Source organism: Notamacropus eugenii, chromosome 2, assembly GCF_028372415.1.
Source record: "Notamacropus eugenii isolate mMacEug1 chromosome 2, mMacEug1.pri_v2, whole genome shotgun sequence".
In the NCBI taxonomy this organism is placed as follows: domain Eukaryota; kingdom Metazoa; phylum Chordata; class Mammalia; order Diprotodontia; family Macropodidae; genus Notamacropus; species Notamacropus eugenii.
The window spans coordinates 145,789,954-145,809,328 of record NC_092873.1 but is presented as its reverse complement, the minus strand read 5'-3'; the positions used below and the strand labels follow the sequence as shown (position 1 = coordinate 145,809,328).

The following is a 19,375-nucleotide window of genomic DNA, read 5'->3' as shown; positions in this document are numbered from 1 at the left end:
AGTAAGGGAGAATGAGAGCAACTTACTGCTTACTCTGCCATCTTGGTTCCTTGGAAGTCCTGTTAGCATAATTTTTAATTGGTAATATGCTTTAGCCTACTCATGACCACAATAATTTCTCTCCATTACCCTTCCTATGACTTGCTGAAACTTTAATTCTTGCCATTTTTACCTTCATAACATCTCCTGTATCCATCATTTTTCTCTACTCATACTGCCACCAGCCTACTTCAGGTCCTCATCACCTCTCTCCTGGAGTATTGCAATAAATAGCCTCCTGAATGGCCTTCCTGCCTCAAATGTCCCCTGTCTCTAACTGATCCCTTACTAGTTCCCAAAGTCATTTTCCTAAACTACATATTTGACCATATTACTCCCTTAAATCAATATACTCCAATGGTTCTCTGTTGCTCTTAAGAACAAATATAACTACTCTGTTTAGCTTTTAAAGTCCTTCACAGTCTGGCCCCCAATATACCTTTCTAATGTTGTTATTCATTACCACTCTTCCTACATTGTCCAATCTAACTGAACTGGCCTTCTGGCTGTTACACATACACACATATGTGTCATCCTTGAGCACGTTAGACAGGAGTAGTTATTATTTCACAGACATTATTCTACAGCATAACATATTTATAACAAAACAATTCAAGGCATATGCTCACTAAAGATGTTCATCTGTACCATGGAGGAAACCCTATGTAGAATCCGAGTGGAAGAGAGTCAGAGAGTCAATAAACATTTATTAAACATATATTATGTACAAACCACTGCGCTAAACACTGGAGATACAAAGAAAGGCATAAAACAACCCCTGCCCTCAAGGAGTTCACAATCTAAGGGAGGAAGCTAACAGCAAAAAAAAAAAAAAAAAAAGCTGAAAGGGGAGGAAGAAGAAGTATCTCATTTGAGGGCAAGATGAATTGCACCAAAGGTGGGAAATGATTGGAGGAGGTTTGAGTTAGAGTCAATTTCATCTTGCAGAATGATGGAAATCAGTAACTATAGAAGCACAGCAAGGTGAAAAATGATGAGAATTTCCTGCTTAAATGATAAAGGATTAGAGAGGAACTCTCCAAATACCCAATATCCATCCACTCCAATCAGAATAAGTGAGGAGTCCCAAGATCAGGGGATGCTGAGGAGGTATGAGTTTCAGAGGAGATTTTAGAGGGATTTCCTATTTAATAAGGTATTCCAGATTTTCTTGTTTGTGGACAACACTGTGCTAGTTTGAGCAACTCCTAGAACTACTACTACCCTGGATGAAATCTATAAGCACTCAAAAAAGCATGGCCTAACCATCCATAACAGAAAAGCCAAATGAATCAAGAATTCTCATTTCTGAGACGTGACATGCAATTAGATGGACAACCTAAAAAGTATATCCATAGCATATAGCTAATTTGAATGGACACAGTACTGAGTTAAACAGAAGGACAAAAGTGACCATCCTGTCTTTAAGAAATTGAAAAGCTCTTTTATCATTTACTGTTTATTATTTGTTTATTAATTATTTATTTATTCTTCCTGAAACAAAGCTCCTCTTCTCTATTTGCTGCACTACCTAACTGCCCAAAGCCTCCAGAGAATTAAAACTAAATATCACTCCAAAGGCAATGGAGAGGCACAAATGATTTCAAGTAGAATTTATCACATAACAAATGAAAACTACAAAGAATTACAATAAAGGATGTCATCAGAGAAATTATGACTGAAAAAGATGGGCAGTCACATGGCAAGACTGAGGTATTCCAAACTTTCCTACAATATTCTCAAAAAAAAAAGAAATATTGAGAAAAGCCTCCAGCATGTTGGATGGACCTCCCACCCCTACATACTGAACTTACAGGAAAACAAAGGCAAGTATCACACAAGATGGGCTAGGATAACTATGTCACAATTCTGCATCATCTGATATATCCCATATAAATGAAATCAAAAATATATTTATAGAGTATGGTTTGGATTAAATGACATCTGTCCTTTCCAACTCTGAGATTCTCTAAAATAAAATTATCTAGTAACACAGAAAATTTATAGGACAGTTCCTTGTGAAATAAAAATTTAACTGGATTTAGCACTGATATTCATTTCATCATATGCTTATGCATGAAAAAACCTGTACAATCTCAAAAACTTTTTCAAGACACCTTTTGGACAACCTTTACCAAACTAATACAATGATGTGCTATCAGAGAATTGATGATGAATTTAACAATTTTAGACAGATACCAGTTTTGTGGTCTACACACAAACATCTTTTCAAATTTCAGTGACGAAATCAAATCATATTATTATTTAAAACTTCAAAGACAAACGTATTAAATCTACAAGACTTTCTGTTTTCTCATTTGCAAAGTGAGATCTGTTAAACAGGAAATACAGAGAAACTTATTTTTTTCAAGAAATATCTATATTTTGTCCCATAGTCAGTAAGACCACAGTGTTTGAAAGGATAACACAAGATAGCCACAAACCAAAACACAGCTGGTTGATCTAATTTTAGAACAAATAACAAGGGAAGAAACCTCTCTGGAATAACCCACTCCACATTTCAAAGGAAATTCAAATAACCTAACATAAAAAGAACAGCAGCCTTAAGATGAATATCCCTTAGGAGAGAACTTTCTGTGTTTATGAGTAGCTCAATACAAATAAACACTATATTTTGAAAACAGGCAAGGGTTTAGAAATTCTGAATTTTTTAAAGGATAATTTACAAAACATGCTAAAAGTGAGCAGAAAGTGCATTTTTAAATTATAACTTTTAAGAGATGATTTTTTAAAATGTGTTGAAGGTTACTTTCCTCCACATTCTATTAAAATCTAAGTCTTAACTGTATAGTTACTCACTTATAAGTTTTATTTTAAAATTTCACTTTGGTTGTTATACTAATTAAAACCTTGGTCCATCTCCAGTCTTTTTACTTCCTATTTACCATCACAATCAAAAACAAAAAACTGTATGTTGAGTTTAAATGTATGAAGTTCATATTTTTAAATTCTCACTGATTCACATTCATTCATCTTCCTGTCCAAACAAACAGATTCTTCCAACAACCCCAAGAGACCCAAACCTGGACTAGCAGCCTCCTACTCAACCAAAGCGTTTGTATCTCTCTTTCCCTGGGGCCCTTTTGAGGGCAGAATAGAGGCTGGCACAGATGAAGAAAGGGGGCAGGGTAGACACTGGACAGAAAAGATACAATACTTTCCCACACTGAACAGGTCTTAGTCTGGACACTGTAGAAAGTCTTTCTCCCCTCCTCACTGTTTACATTATCCTCAGGAATGTATTCCTGCCAGTGAGAATATGCATGTGTCACGATCAATGTCTAAAATTTCGTTTACGTTAAGATAAACTAGAAAATAGAGAGTCAGGAAATGATAAAGAGAATAACAAATTGCAAAACTATTCATAAGATCACAGGACTCCGAACTGAAATACAACTTGAGAGATCAAGTAATTTTATAGTAATTTTATAGACACAGGCTCAAATAGGTTAAATGACTTGCAATAAATTACACAGTAACTAGGATTCAAGCTATGACTCTGCATCCATACTTTTTCTACGACTCTATGTTGTTATCTGAAATAATAAAAATTAACTCAGTTTTTTAAAGTAGTAATTAAATATTACAATCAACCATCTTACTTGTAAATAAACTGATGCTACTTCAAGTATAAGGTCTGATGTTGTACTACTATTGCATGATGTATGCATTAATGTATCTTAAAACTTCAAGTGGACAGAACATTACCATATCCACTAAGTCACAGAACCAGTCACAGTCTTAATCCTATTTCAGGGATTTTAGTTCTACTGGAACATGCTATTACTGGTTTGCTTTCCCCATGGAATACTCCACTCTGAAGGAACATATCTATTCCAGAAAACATCAATCAATAAACATTTTTAAGTGTCCACTATATTCCAGGCACTGGATTAAGAACTGGGGATACCGAAAGATGAAATAAATAGTCCCTGCCCTCAAGGAACTTACAATGCAATGGAGGAAACAGCATGCAAACAAATATACAAATAATACAAAACAATCTATACAGAGCATAAATAGGATATCATTAACAGAGGGAAAGTACTAGAATTAATAGGGGGGAACTGGGGAAAGCTTCAAGCAGAAACTGGAATTTTAATTGGGGCTTAAAGCAAGCCAGGGAGGTCAGTAGTCCCAGCAGAGGGAGAGTGCTCCAGGCACAGGGTCAGCCAGAGAAAATGCCTGGAGCCAAGACATGGAGTATCTTGTTCATGGAACAGCCAGGAAGACTACTGTTACTGGATGGAAGAATCCATGTGGAGGAATAAGGTGTAAGAAGACTAGAAACGCAGGAGGGGGCTACGTTGCCAAACAGAACATTTTATATTTGCTCTTGGAAGCAACTGGGAGCCAACAGAGTTTACTGAGTAGAAGAGTGGCATGATCAGATCTGCATTTTAGGAAAATCTCTTTATAAGTCAAATGGAGGGTGGATTGGAGAGACTAAAAGCAGGCATATCCACCAGCAGGCTATTGCTGGCATGAAATGATGAGAACCTGTACCAGAGTGGTGGCAGAAGAAAGAAGGGGCATATGTGAGAGATGTTGCAAAAGGCCTTGGCAATAGTTTGGATGTGGGAAGGGGGTGGGAGGAAGAGGAGACAGAGGAAACGAGGGAGAGAGGGAGAGTGAATAGAATCCAGGATAACAACTAGATTACAAGCCTGAGGGACTGTGACCTGCCATCTACAATAAAAAGGAAGGTAGGAGTGATATACTCTGCTGAAACAAACCTTAGATTCATCTAGTATGACTGTTTCATTATAAAAATAAAGTAACTGAGGCCCAGAGTGTAAGATGACCAACACCAAAAGCAACAATTTTAGCTACGGAGCTTTACGTAGAACCAATGGTTCCTCCCCACAATAATGAGGAACTTGTATTTCATTCGCTAGTCAAAAGTCCTATCAAGAAACCCCCATGATAAAATATAGAAGAGTTGGAAGAATAAGGAACCACTACTACAGATTTCAGACACTAGAAAAGGCCCTTAAAGATTATTTACGCCATTTTACAGATGATGAAACTCTCTGTAGAGAGCTTAAAAGATCTGAATTTATACCTCGTGTACCTGCTCGTGCATCACAAATATGTCTAACTCAGAAAGTGAAAATTACAGGCACAATGTGAAGTTACTGAATTTTCCCCCTAACACATAATACAAAAGGAAATGCAGAAAGAAATACTTTTAAAATTTGACTTTCACATTTAAATTTTTTTATTACAAAGAAGCAAAAACAATTTAATTACTTTTCTTTGTCATCTGCTTGTTATGAACTAAGAAAATGATTCTGGTTCCAGAACTGTTATCTTCACTTTGAACGGATCTTTCAAATGAAAAGCCATCATCTGAGCTTGCAGCAAATCCTGATTCTAGTCATGTGTAAAAAATATTTATTCACAACATGGCTCTTAAACTGCATGGGAACCACTTTCAATAGGGCATAGTTATTCTGCTGAGTTTTCTACAACTATATGACATGATAAAGAAAAAAATAGTTGCCATAAGTTACACAGAAAATACCAGAAAAAATCAGAAGTATTTTACTCAACTATAAATCTATATTCACTGCTTTATCAAAATCTTGTCCCCTTTGATTATGTTAATGTGGCAACAAGGGTCACAAATGGCTATGTGAAGTCAATCAAAATTTCCCTATCCCATAATCCTCTGACTCTACCCATCTCCCTATACAACAAAAATGACAATGACAAATTTATACACTTTAAAGTTTACAAAACATTTCCTTTACAACAATCCTGTGATACAAATGGTAAACATACTGCCATTGCCATTTTTTAGATGGGGAAATAGATAAAATAGTCTCAGAAAGGTGAGTTTTTTTGCCTGGAGTAACAAAGCTAATAAGAACCAGGATTAGAATTCAAATCTCTCCTCACTGTAAATTCAGTGTTCCTAGACCTTAGAGATTATTTAATACAACTCTCTTATTGACAGATGACACTGAGGGATGAGAATGAAGTGACTTGCCCAACCTCACACAAATAATTAGTGGCAGGGATGGAATTGGAACCCTGGTCCTCTAGTGCTTTTTCCACTAATCCAACTACCTCATTGCCTTTTCCTAAAAATATGGATAATATCAAAACATTATAAATAAAAGGCATTTTTACCGCTATTAAAAAGCTTGGCATCAATAGTGGTTACTAAAAAGTTTAATTTATATAATACTTTCAAAGTTTAAAAGAATATTCTCCAATCCATTTCCTGTCATTACTTAAGTAAAGCAAGATTATGTTTATAGTCCAGTTTCTATCAACTGGTATTATTATTGTTGGTTCTAAAGAACAGACAAGCATTTGAGGCACCTAGGTGGTGTAATGGATAAAGCTCTGGATCCGAAGTGCAGACAACCTGAGTTCCAATCTGACCTCAGAAATTTAACAGCTGTGTAGTTCTACACAAGTCACTTAACCTCAGTCTGACTCAGTTTCCTTGTCTGTAAAATGGAAATCATAACAGTATGTCCTTCATAGGGTTGTTATAAGTAAAAGATAATAATTGTAATGAACTTCACAAATCATAAAATGAAATATAAATGACGGGTTTTTTTATTATTATTTATTAAGTACTTTCTATGTGCCAGATACAATGCTAAAAAAAAAAATCCATAGGGATTATCAAAAGCTCTTAAAAACAGTTATCTAATTAAAACCATAAGATGATGGTTGTACACAAAGCCACAAGAAAACCAGAAGTTACAGGCCATCTGTAGTAATTCCAGTAATGTTGATAAATGAGAATATGAAAGCTGACCAAGATCATGTACTAACCTACACCAGAGAAATCCTACTAATGGCTCACAGTATTCATCAACAATACTGTTTTGACAATAGAGTTAACAATAAATATTCCTAGCTGATTAACACTGTTAAAAAAAAAAAAAACCACAAATATAAAACCAAGTATTTAAAAACACAGAATTACCAAAGAGCTCCTAGAATATAAATAGACTATTTTCACTGACATAACTGTTGTAGAGGTAATTAGGTTGATATGCCCATTACTAACAATTTTAGTTTTGAACTAAAGAACTTAAAGAAAATCCAAATATATAAATCAAAGAAGAGATTTAATGTTCATTCAGAAACACTCTGGTGATGATCTATCACTTTGTACTGGTTTAACCTACCTAAAAAATGGAATAAATGACTTAACAAGATTTCTTCCAAATTTAATATTTTCTCTATCTTAATACTCTTTGGATTAAGATGTCCTATTAAATATGGCAATTATTTAAAAGAAGGAAAAGGGACTCACTTGTAAAGCAGACTCTAAAAGCTGAGGTCTACACTGAATTTATGAGATTCCAAGAATACTCTTAGAATCTAAGGCCTTAGCAAAATTGTACCATTTGTTTTTAATGTCCTTCTAATGCTCTTTGAACCCCCTAAGCCTCCTGACCTACCCAGAAGAACTCCATGTTCCTTTCCTTTATCCCTAGTCTGTATCAAAATCTATCTGTCCTGTGTCCCATTTTCACAGAGCCCTATTCTGACAATGTGATAATGAATGATTCTAGCTGCTACCTCTACAAGGTAATACATCTATATTGTAACAAAGGTGATTCTAATAGCCGGTATTTCAGGCATATTGAAAGCCAACAGTGGAAATATATGGATCAGGCAAGCTTTTCAGAGTCCAAGCTCACCTTCAAATCACTAAGTACTTGTGACACAGTCTAATTCACTGACTGGTAGTTCAGCCCTACTTAATAATAATTATTACTTGAGGTATATAATTAAAGAACTTCAAAACAACAATAAAATGTTATTTAGGATTGGAAATATGTAGACACACCTTCACCTTATTCATTACTGACATCTAAATATAAAGACAAAAATATAATTATAATCAACAAATAAATATTTTTCAAAAAATGTCACTTTTTAATGCCACATATCACAGTCATAAAATGACTTTTTTAAAATTAAATTTTAAAGTGATGCACTCCCAAAAATAGTCATCAATTTCCACCCAAAAAAATAAAAGAAGTCATCAATTTCACCAAGAAAGCTCATATGCTAATGATAAATTATCTAGTACCTCAACTATTGCTCTCCAATAAAAATAAAAATTTTTAAATTATATAAACTTCTAGCTGCTAGATACAACTGCCAGAAGAATGTTAATGTCCTGATATTCAAATATTCCTAATTCAATATAACCAAAAGAAAACAAACACATAGTTTACCATAAGGCAATGTTAGGAGGTTAACACTAGTAAGTCCGGACAACCTTCAGTGAGAGAAGTGCCCACACCACTATCCGAAAACATAAGCAACTTCAGAATTTAAATTCTATCTAACACTTATCTGTTTACAGTTATGCCTTTTCTCTCTCAACTATATTACAAATTCCTCAAAGGTTTACATGTCTTTGAAACCCTCACATTTGATCTAAGACATGCTCTCAAAGTACAACTGTTCTACTCTTAAACTTGGTAGTCAAAGACCCCAGGATAGATGCCCAGTCTAATTTCTGTCCTTACTTCTCACTATTCCCTTGCACATACTCTGTGCTCCAGTCAAACTAGCCTACTCACTATTCCTCAAACCTACCATCCTTGCCCATGTTCCTCCTCGTACCTGGAATTCTTTCACCTACCCACATGTCAAAAATGTTGCCCAATCTGCAAATTCCACCTCAAAACCCACCTCCTTCACAAAACTTTTCCTGATCCTCTCAGGTACATAAATGAAGGAGTAAAAAGAATAAGCAATTCATTCTCCTTTATTGCTACCTCTATCATGGCTCTTGTCATACTCTTTGTACCATAGTTACCTTACCCTGGCCTTTATACTCACCCAACTAGATTATACCCTGCTTGAGGACAGAGATCACCTTTCTCTTCTTTGAATCCTCTACATGTGTCATTAATACTTGCTGAATGACCATAGATAGAGAGAAACTTGACCGTGGGTATAGGAAACTCCCAAATTTCCCAAATGACAAATTTGTACTACCAAGACAGGTCAGTACCTTCTTCTCTGCACCTTATAATCTTTGAACAAAGATTCTTAATCTTTTTTTTGTATCATGGATCTCCTGGGCAGTCTGATGAAGTCTATAGATCACTTCTGAGAATAATGTTTTAAAATGCTTCAAAGAAAATACTCAGGATAAAAAAGAAACCAAAGGTAGTGAAAATTAAAATGCATTTTTTTCCAATCCAAATTCATGGACCCCTTGAAATTTAGCTACAGATCCCATGGAAATCCCTGAACCCCAGGGTAAGAAGTTCTGTGTTAAGAAGTTGCCTGGACATTCAGAAATGTGACAAAGTCATGTGATAGAAACAGGCTAGGAACTCCCATCTCCTTTTGAAAGAGGCAGAAATTGAGTTGATTATGGGAACTACCTGTGTCTGAAAAGCACATGTGACCATTCACCAGTTAGGGGAGAAAGAAGAAAATATTCAGAAATTAGGGTGTTATAAAAGCTCAGAATGCCAATAAAATCTTTTAAACAGATGAAGATGATATTGTTGTTGTTACCCGGAACCCTGAGAGGTTAAGTGTTGTGGCTGGGGCGCAGGCAGCCAGTATGTGTCCATCAGCACTTGAACTCTTGTCTTCCTGGCTATGAGGCCACTTTCAATACATTATACCAAGTGTACATCTACAATACTTATGACCTACTTTAAACTCCTAGCCCAATAAAAATTCCTGTCACATGCAACACCTTACTTTACAAACTTGTAACACTACCCATCAAGAGAGCACATACAGCATATACAAAAGATTTCTATGGTTTGCTAACGCAACGTTTTACTAACGCCTTCCTTTGTACATTAATTAGTGGCATCATATGAGTATACAAAGAAGGAATGCACTACAGCGTTTTGGTTTCACTTGAGACATATTCTTTCCACATAACAAATAACTTCCTCTCTGGTACTACAACATTTCTGAAGAAGGCAGATGGGTCAGATGGGTTCTTCTAGTTATGTTTCTTGTGGTTTGGTATTATTATGTGTATACTTTTGACTTGCTACATTTCCCTAAGCCACAACTTATGTAACTGTTATTAAAAATTGTTGTTTACTTAAGTTTGGCACCTAGAAAATTGTGTAGTTACTGCTGAAAATTATTTTAAATGGATTTTTTATTTAAATCTGTTTGAATACTCCAACAGCAGAATTCAGAAGTTCATTTCAACTCCAGTTCAATTATCTAGTGCAAAGATAAGGAGTTGTAGTGCTGATAATACAAAAATAATTAAGCTTGAGAACGCATTTCTTATTTGTACTAGTACATTTGTACTACATAACAGAAATAAAAATGTGCATTTATATTTATATATGGTTTAAGAATTCACAATACTTTAAACAAAACAACAAAACTCCCCTATTTTAAAAAAAAAAAAAAGGCAAACCAGTTTGCCTCCTCTCTACTCTTTTGCCTGATTCTACCTACCTCTTATTTTCATTCAATAACTCAGATGCAAAAGATGCTGGTCCCCAAAGCAACTGCATGGTCCTTTCTGCACACTAGCTAGCTTGTATCTTCCTAAAGACAGGAAAAGACATTATTTTCGACTAAAGAATTTTCCCTTTCAGTTCCTGCTTATCTAAGATAAGCAGAGGAAAAGGGGGATGGAGAGAGCTTAATAAAGCAGTGCTGTTGTTCAACAACAATTAATCAGTGCAAGTAGCAGTATAAAAACTGTTTGAAAATAAACTCTCTTTGAAAGAGAAAAGTTGGCTGAATAGGACTAAGAAGGATACTTCACTCTTATGGGCAAAATATTTTCTCTTAAGGAAAATAAAACAGTATGTGCTAACTAAAAGCAAGTTACTATTCATTTTAGCTACAGTGAAAACTGATAGCTTTACTCATCTGCGTAAACCAGGGATCAGGTTACAGCAAACAACATATCTAATTCTATGTTCTATAATCAATACACTCCATTTTAGTTAAACAATAATAATTTGTGAAAATGTGGCAACAGATTACACTTGATACTGTTTAGTATTCACTTGTTATGAAAGAAAAAAACACAAAGGAATTGAGTTCATCAGAAGCTCCTATCTATTACTATGTACCCATATCAAATCTCCAATTACCCTAATACAATACCACTTCCTCAGGAAATTTAAACAATTCCCTCTGCTGATGGGTTGATTCAAGGTATAACCACATTGTTTCAAGTATCATAATTCAATTAAACCACAATTTACCAAATGCTAGTCATTTTTTAAAGAAATTTTAATCAAGTCATTTATGGATATGAAATGCAAATAAGCAATTTCCAAGTCACCAAGTTTCAAATTTTCCATTTGAGACAGGCATGCTCCATAATTCAAGATTCTCTTAAATATAAAAAGTAGTTAACCAACTAGATAACAATTTTAAGCGTTTCAGATACTTGTACTTATTCAAATCAGTCAAAATCTTTTTTTAAAAGTTGAAGGAAATGGCAATCCAGCTCCCCAATAAAGCAAAATTGTCTAAACAATGGATGACATAATATTCAATACACATTAAGCACATTCACAACAGGATGAAATTTCAGTGGCTCTCTCACTTCCTGACTAATGTTCTTTACAAACTTTATCACTGAAACTGTTTTTTATACTTTAGGTCAACTTTTGATAAGATACCGAAATAACCCAATGAAATAACTGAAATAAAAATAATATGGTTTGGGGGGGGTTATTGCAGAAGAAATATTTTTTGTTATTGTTTTTATATTTTCTTTTTTATTATAATGAACTTGACAAATATCAATGAACGTAATTATTTCCATACATGAATACAAATAATAGGAAAACATTATGATAGAAAACCACAAAGATCCACTGTATAATAGCTTTAAGAATATAATAAATTTAACAGTATAGTTCTGAAACTATCTTGCTCTTGTCTTTCTGAACTTGCCTCTGCTCTTTTCAATGTATTTTTTAAATGTTTCATTGATACTGTTTTCCTTCTTTTTTCTGATATCTCTATCAATACTCCCTCCCTTTCACCCACCAAAAAAAGATTACTTATTTTTAACAGTTTCTGAAACTGTACTTGAAGAAAAGGTTCAAAGAACAAAAAGATTTTATATAAAATTCAGTATTCAAATTTACAAAAGGTTAAAGGGACCCTTGTTTATCATTCTACCTATAAACTTCTGTGTAACATCTAAAATAAGTTTAGTACTTGAAAAAGTAAATTTACAAAAAACAAGGATTAACAGCTTTTATTGTTTCTTCCTCTGAGAGTGGCCCACCACATGGTATTTATATAGCTTGACAAATGAAAGATGACAATTTTGCTGAACAAGTCCTAATCATCAAGCTGTAGCTGTAGCACAAGGAAGACATCTCTTTAAATTCAGTTAATTTGTGCAAAAAAGCCCTCTGCTTTGCTGTTAACCTTTGTACCCTGACCACTACCAACCCAAGTTCAAGATCCACATTTTATGGCAAGTGTAATTTCTGTTAAACCTTGAGATCATTTTTATTCAACAAGTTATGCTAAAATCTTGTTTCCTCCAGAAGAAAAAAAAATCCCCAATAAACTCTGACTAGATATATATCTGTATCACAAAATTGTAACACCTTCAAAAACTTATCAAAGTTTCAGTAATATTCCTCACTAATACTTATGGGTTAGTATTTAAATACTGCCTCCATAACATGTATTATGAGAACACTAATGGATGTAAAATTCAGTATATTCTCATGAGCAGTTGGCTAACATCAGGAAAAAGGACAGTTATAAAACTACAACTTCCCTGAAATCAAAATCACAGCAACAGAAGGCATTTTTTTCCCTTGTAGGAGTATAAAGTTTCTTTAAAATTAATTTCTATTATTTTTAGAACAATGTGAAAAAATGTTTTGGTTTTTTAAATGCTTAACCTAAGCACTTACACAATTATATTATTATTAATGCACTGATTCTTTCATTTATATAACAGATTTACTTAGATGTTTCCATTTTTTTTAAGTCATTTAATCATAGAGGGAGATCTTGGAAGAGTTAAGAAAATGAAGCTCTGGCCATTCATTATATAGATGGGAAACTATGGGTGTGGAAAAAGGAATAGGCCTGCACAGCCTAGGTAAATGTGAGCTAGTTTTGCTCAACTGCATTTTTTTTTTAATTTCCAAGAAGGAATGAATGGATAGGTGGCTGGCAGGGGAATAATATACTCAGAAATGAATGGGATGTAAAAACAAAAGGCACCCATTTTTCAAAAAGATGTTTATTCTAAAAAAAAAAAAAATTAAAGCTATCTTTGTACCACAAATAAAAGATTACTGTCAGTGTGTTCCCTCGGAGATTCTATCTCCAGTTTATCCGGTCCCTATCTCGTTTGCACATAAGTGGGAGCTCCTTGAGAGCAGGGGCTGTTTTTGCCCTTTTCTAGTCCCCCGCACTTAAGCACAGCACCTGGCATGCAGTAGGCGCTTAATAAGAAGTAAACGCCTGTTGCCTTGGCTTGATTCCTGCTGCATTAGAGCAAGGTCGTTTTCTTAATGATAATCCAGAAGGAATTCATTAAGTGCTTACTAACCAGCTCCTAGAGAAAAGTTTTCATTTTTTTCCTCCCCAACGGTGCCAGCCTCTTACAGAGAGCGTCAGGGGCAGACACGGCAGGTGGTTCCCGCAGGAGCGGCCAGGAGCCTCCCAGGCTCCGTCTCCTTCGCCACCTGGCCGGTCCAGAGGCCGGCCGAACCCGCAGCTCCGAGCGAGCCGGCACGGCTGCCCTGCGCCCCGGCCCAGCCCGGCCCCTCTCTCCTCCGGAGGTCGGGGAACGGGGGAGAAAGGGGCCGGCCGGGACCCCTCGCCTCTCCCCAGTAAGACCCTCACTCCCCCACAGCCCCCTGCAGATGCAGATGTGCCGCTGGCCGGACTCCCGGGCAGGGGCAGGCAGGGAGGCCCCCGAGCCTCTCGGGCCGCCGGGGCACGCAGCCGCCCCCCGGGGTGTGGACACTCCCTCCTCCCTCACTCACCTGGAAGGGGAGGCAGGTGAGCCGCGGCGGCGGCTGCGGGCGGGGTGGCCCCGGGCCGAGGCGGCCGGGAGAGGGAAAAGAGGGAAGAGAAAAGGGCTGCAGGGACCGAGCGGCTGCCCAGCGGGAAGGAGGACAGGGCGCTGGCGCCGGGCTCCTGGCGGTGACGGCGGCGGCAGCGGCTCCCGGTCCTGCTCCACTTCCTGCTCCCAGCGCAGCTGAGCCCCGTCTCCGCCTTCCCTTCCCTCCCTCCGCCCGCCGCGCCGAGCAGAGTCCGAGGGAGGAACTCGGCTGCGCCTCACGTCACCCACTCGGGGAGCCCGAGAAGGCGGAGGCGGGGGCGCCGGCGCCGCGGGCTAGGGGCGGGATGAGGGGCGCGCGCCGCTCCCAGGGAGGGGGGGGCAAGGGAGGCGCGCGCCCGCCCCCTCCCAGCCCGCGCCACCGCGCGCGCCCGCGCCGCCACACACCCTGGCTCCCCCTTCAGTCTCCCGTCCCGCGGCTCCGCGCCCGCATCTCTCCACCTCTGTCCTGCCCACTCCAGCGCTCGGTCCGACAGATCGGCCCCGAACGGCTGTGCGCGGGAGGGGGAAGGGCTACCAGGCCGGGGCGGGGGGGGGGGGGGGGGGGTCGCCCCTCTTTCACGGTCCTCGGCGGGGGCCAAAAGGGAGTGTCATAGGATCGCACATTAGGAGCCGGAAGGGACTTCAGCGGTTATTCAATCCCGTCGCCCTCATTTTACGGACGAAGAAACTGGGGCCCTGGGAGATTAAATGACTTGCCCAGAGTCTCACCAGTGACCTGTCTGCTTTCATAGGAGCAAGTGTCAAAGCCCGAAACGGAACCCAAGTCTTCAGACAATACTTCTCCCGGGGGGGGGGGGGGGGGGGGGGGGCGTGAGGGGGGGGGGGCGGCACGGGGAGGGAGGAAGGGTAGAGGGAGAGGGTGGGGGGGGCGGGGGAGAGAAACTGACAGATCCAGTCTGCGTTTCCTGCGGTGGAAAACCTTCCTCCACACTTGATTGAGTTTCCAGCATCAAGAAAGTAAGTGTCCACCAACTCTAAAACTCTACGTACTTAAAGAAAGAAGCCAGTGTTTCTGGGAAAGAAACCAAAAATGTTGTGGGAAAGGGGAGGGAGGCTTAAAGTATCCCGTCACAGTAATTAAGTTCTGTAACTGACCAGTTTGGGTTTTTTGTTTGTCTTTCTTCTAGCGTGGAGAGTCCATTGAATACGAAGTCTGAGAGAGGAGAAGAGGAGGCTGCTCCTGAAGTGTATTAGCTGCTCCACTGTCTAATTTATCTAGAACATCTAGAAACACACACACGCTCGCACACTTAGATACAATGTATCTGTATTTGAAATCCTACTTTTGTTGGATTTTTATACGAAGCCTACTTCCAAATTTATTTGTCTCTATAGGAGGCAGAGGGTAAGAATGTTTCATTTCTATTTGTGCTCACGCCCCTCCCCTAAAAAAAAAGGCAGCTTGAACTTTAAAAAGCGTTATCCTACTTTTAGTTTGTCTTCATTTTCCATAGTTGATTTGTTTGAAAATAATTTTAAAATCTGAATAGGTAGAAAGGGCTATTCAGACAGGCATTGCTTGATGAGTCTTTTGTCAGAGGTAGTAGCACAATGGAAAGAACAAGGAACATGAAATGAGATCTTCATTAACTGTATGGTCTTGGTCAAGCCATTCATCTGCTCAGCCTCAGTTGTTTTACCTGTAAAATGGAGATTCTGATACCAGCGTTGCTTCACAGGCTTGTTGTGGGGAGCACATAATTTATAGGAAAGAACTTTTAACTTGTACTATATAAACGTAGCTCTTATTATTATGGTTCTTCTGAAGTAATAAATTTTCAGTTTGGAGAAAATTAAATTCATCCAAGATGCTGAACATTTTTATGAAAAAAAAAGGAATAAATTTCATTTGAAAAGTAGATTTGTTTCCCAGTATATCAAAGTAGCCACTTTAAAAGTTCAGAAAATCCTTGATAACGTATAGACTTTAGGGAGCAACCGCCACAATGAATTACGAAGAATGTACTGGGAGAAGGAGGAAAGAGGAAGAGAAACCAAGAAAGGAAACAATTTGCTGGAACCACAGAAATCTCAAGCTAGCTAGACAGGAAGTAAATGTTAAATAAAGGTACCAAGCAGAAGGAGTAGTGAGAAAAAAACAAATATTAAAGTATTGCTATGGCATCTTGTGTCTTCCCTTTTTTGAGTTTAGAATTGTATATATATCATTCAACTTAAAAGGTGCCTGGAAACCATTAGAAACTAATACATCTTAAGAAGTATAGGGTAGTATATCATATGACTATGATTGACAGCAAAAGTAAAAAAGGAATGTGTTACATATTTCAGTCTCAGTTCCTTCTCTAGTTAAGCATGATTTCCTAGCTATCTGTTCTTCCAAAAAATACTCCTAAATTTTGTTCTTTTTCTGTTTTTTTCTTCCAAAAAACAGAAATACTTCCCTTATTTTACAAACTGAAAGAAGCAAATTTTCCTCTTCCTTTGGGATATTCTAGTCCTTTCCACAAGTAACATGTAATATATCATCCAAAGAATCTTGAGTTTTCTCTAGCTGTAAACTTCAAAGATCTTTAGTTTGACTGTGATAGTCTTACACAGCACTAGTATAGCATTTGTATCCACAAAGTCTCAAATAAACTGGAGAAACATTTATGGAGTGACTTGGACAAGAATCACACAAGATGATAACAGACAATAACCATTTATAATGTACCTAATGCGTGCCCAACACTATACTAAGTATACTAAGTAGGAATACAAAGAAAAGCAAAAGATGAACCAATTTTCAAAAAATTCACATTAATGAGGAGACAATAGACAAACAAATAGGTACAAATGGGCTATTTATAGGATAAATTGGAGATAAGATAACAGGTATTAAAGGGGATTGGGAAAGGCTTCTTGTAGAAGATAGGATTTTAGCAGGTACTTAAAGAAAGTCAGGAAAGTTAAGAGGTAGAAATAAGAAGGGACAGGATTCTAGGCATGGGAGACAGCCAGCGAAAAATCAGAGTCAATATAGGATGGAGTGTGTACAGTAAGGAGCAGCATTCTTGAGCACAGTGAGTCCATGGGGTTAAAGCGTAAAGAGAGTGGAAAGAGGGGGGCAGGATGGAAAAGGCTTGGAATGCCAAAAGGAAGATTTTATATGATAGGGAACTGCTGGATTTAACTGAGTGGGGGGTGACAGGGTAGGAACAGAACTTTAAGATCACTTTGACAGATGAGTAGAGGCTCCATCAATCAGTCAATAATGGGCCAAAGTGGAAAGACAATCGTGAGTTGGAACATGAGGTGTAGAGGAGAGAAGGAATCATATATTAGACATGTTAAGAAGATTAAATCAACAGGACATAGCAACGAATAAGATATAGGTAGGGGGAGGTGCAGAGGAGGGATGCCATGAAAGTCAAGAATTGAAAATGATAACTAGTTTGCAAGCCTGATTGACTATAAGGATTGTAACATTACTATCAATAATAACATTGACAATAATAGGGAAGTTTGGGAGAAGGGACAACTTGGAGAAAACAATAATGAGTTCTGATTTGTACGTGTTAAGTTTAAGATGTCTATGAAACACAGTTCAAGATGTCCGGTTAGAGATGTGAGACTGAAGCCAGCAGAGAGTTAGAGCTGGATAAAGTAGATCTGAGAATCATCAGCAAAGAGAATGCATGAGACCTGATGAAAACACTAAGTGAAATAATATAGAGGGAGAAGAGAAGAAGGTCCAGGACAGAGCCCTGTGGGGCACCCACATATAGTGGGAGTAACCAATTAGCAAAGGAGCAGTCAGATAGATAGGAGAATCAGAAGAAAGCAGCGTCACAAAAATCTCGAGAAATGAGAATACTAAGGAGAAGAGTGTAATCCATAATGTAAAAGTCTGCAGAAGAGTCAATAATGAAGAAGATGGAAAAAAGGCCAGTAAATTTGGCAATTAAGAAATCATTGATCAGAGAGAGAAATTTGGAGAGAGAGAAATTTTAGTTGAGTGATTAGGTCAGAAACCAACTTTCAGAGTTAAGAAGAGAGAGAGAGGAAAGGAAGTGGAGGCACCCATCATGGACTACCTTCTTAAGGTGTTTAGCCATAAATAGATGGAGTTATATGGGACAATAGCTAGTCCGGGTAGAGGGATCAAGATTTTTTTGAAGTTTGAGGACAGATGTGCAAGTTTGTAGGCAGAAAAGAAGCAGTGAGTAGACCTGAAGAGATTGAAGATGACAGCATGGATAATGAAAAGCAATCTGCTGAAGATGAGAAGGAACAGATAGATAGATGTCCATGGGTTGGGACTGATTCATAGGGGGACAAGTCCTCTAAAATAAGAAATTATTTTATTAATCCCATGGATAATCTACTATACTGTAATTAATTAATCCTAGAGAGTTTTTAGAAAAAGAGTAAAGCACAAGAAAACACTCTGACAGTAAGAATTTCATTAAAAAAAAAAACAGCTTCTAAGGTAGAACTTAGAGGTACTTTCTACATCTACAATGCTGCATTATGATTACTAGAACTTAGTCATTTGCAAATTCCTCAATCATTAACAAATATATTCACTTCTGTACTTACTGTGTCAAATTTATTGGATTAGTAAGATTTTCAGCAACAAAAATGAAATCAAAATAAAATTTCTACTGAAGTCCTAGTTAACCAGAAAACTCACCATTTTCCTGAATCTTCTAGTTACTTGGGATTCTACTGTGGTTTCCTTCATAGGGACAGATTGCATAAATCATGATATGCCAATTTACTGCCGAATGACCCCTGGAGGAAGTTACACAATTATACTGACCTGTATCTACTACAAATCTGTGTTATCTAATCTCAACTGGATCCCCATTGCTCCCGAGTCAATTCTTTTACTTTTTCCTAATTGTCTAATGAACTTCTCACACAGATGTCTAAACCTCTTCTCTCTTCAAACTACCTGTCTGAAGAACAAAAGACCTTGTCACAGCTCACTGAGAAAATGAAGCCTTTTCTCACCTCATATCCCTTCAGACTCAGTCCCTATTTCAGCTTCTTTTGTTCCAGTAGTCTCTGAGGAAGTAGCCCTTCTGGCTAACTCCAACCTTCTACTTGTGTCCTTTACCCCATCCCCTCCCATCTCTTCCTGGAATTTGCCCATTGTAATCATTCCCTAGCTTTCTGATCTTCAATTCCTCCTCCACCACTTCCTCCCTGTTGCCTCTAAACATGCTCAGATCTCCCTTATTCTAAAAATAATAATAATAATAATTAATTAATTTTGCTTGATTCCACCCTCACTTCAGATGACGATGA

General features: G+C 37.8%; 1 protein-coding gene and 1 long non-coding RNA gene across 5 annotated transcripts in view; one reads left to right on the top strand and one right to left on the bottom strand.

The window, feature by feature from the left end:
* MYO6 (myosin VI) overlaps positions 1-14,436 on the bottom strand; it is a 226,644-nt gene extending 212,208 nt beyond the window's left edge. For all 4 annotated transcript variants that reach the window (XM_072642643.1, XM_072642644.1, XM_072642645.1 and 1 more), the window contains exon 1: positions 14,040-14,436. The gene's annotated coding sequence lies outside the window, so the exon portion shown is untranslated. The remainder of the gene's footprint in view (positions 1-14,039) is intronic.
* Positions 14,437-14,989: 553 nt separating this feature from the next.
* On the top strand, positions 14,990-15,660 carry LOC140523706 (uncharacterized). Its single transcript, XR_011973446.1, has 2 exons — positions 14,990-15,076; positions 15,247-15,660. It is a non-coding gene; the product is annotated as an uncharacterized lncRNA (long non-coding RNA).
* The last annotated feature ends 3,715 nt before the right edge of the window (positions 15,661-19,375 follow it).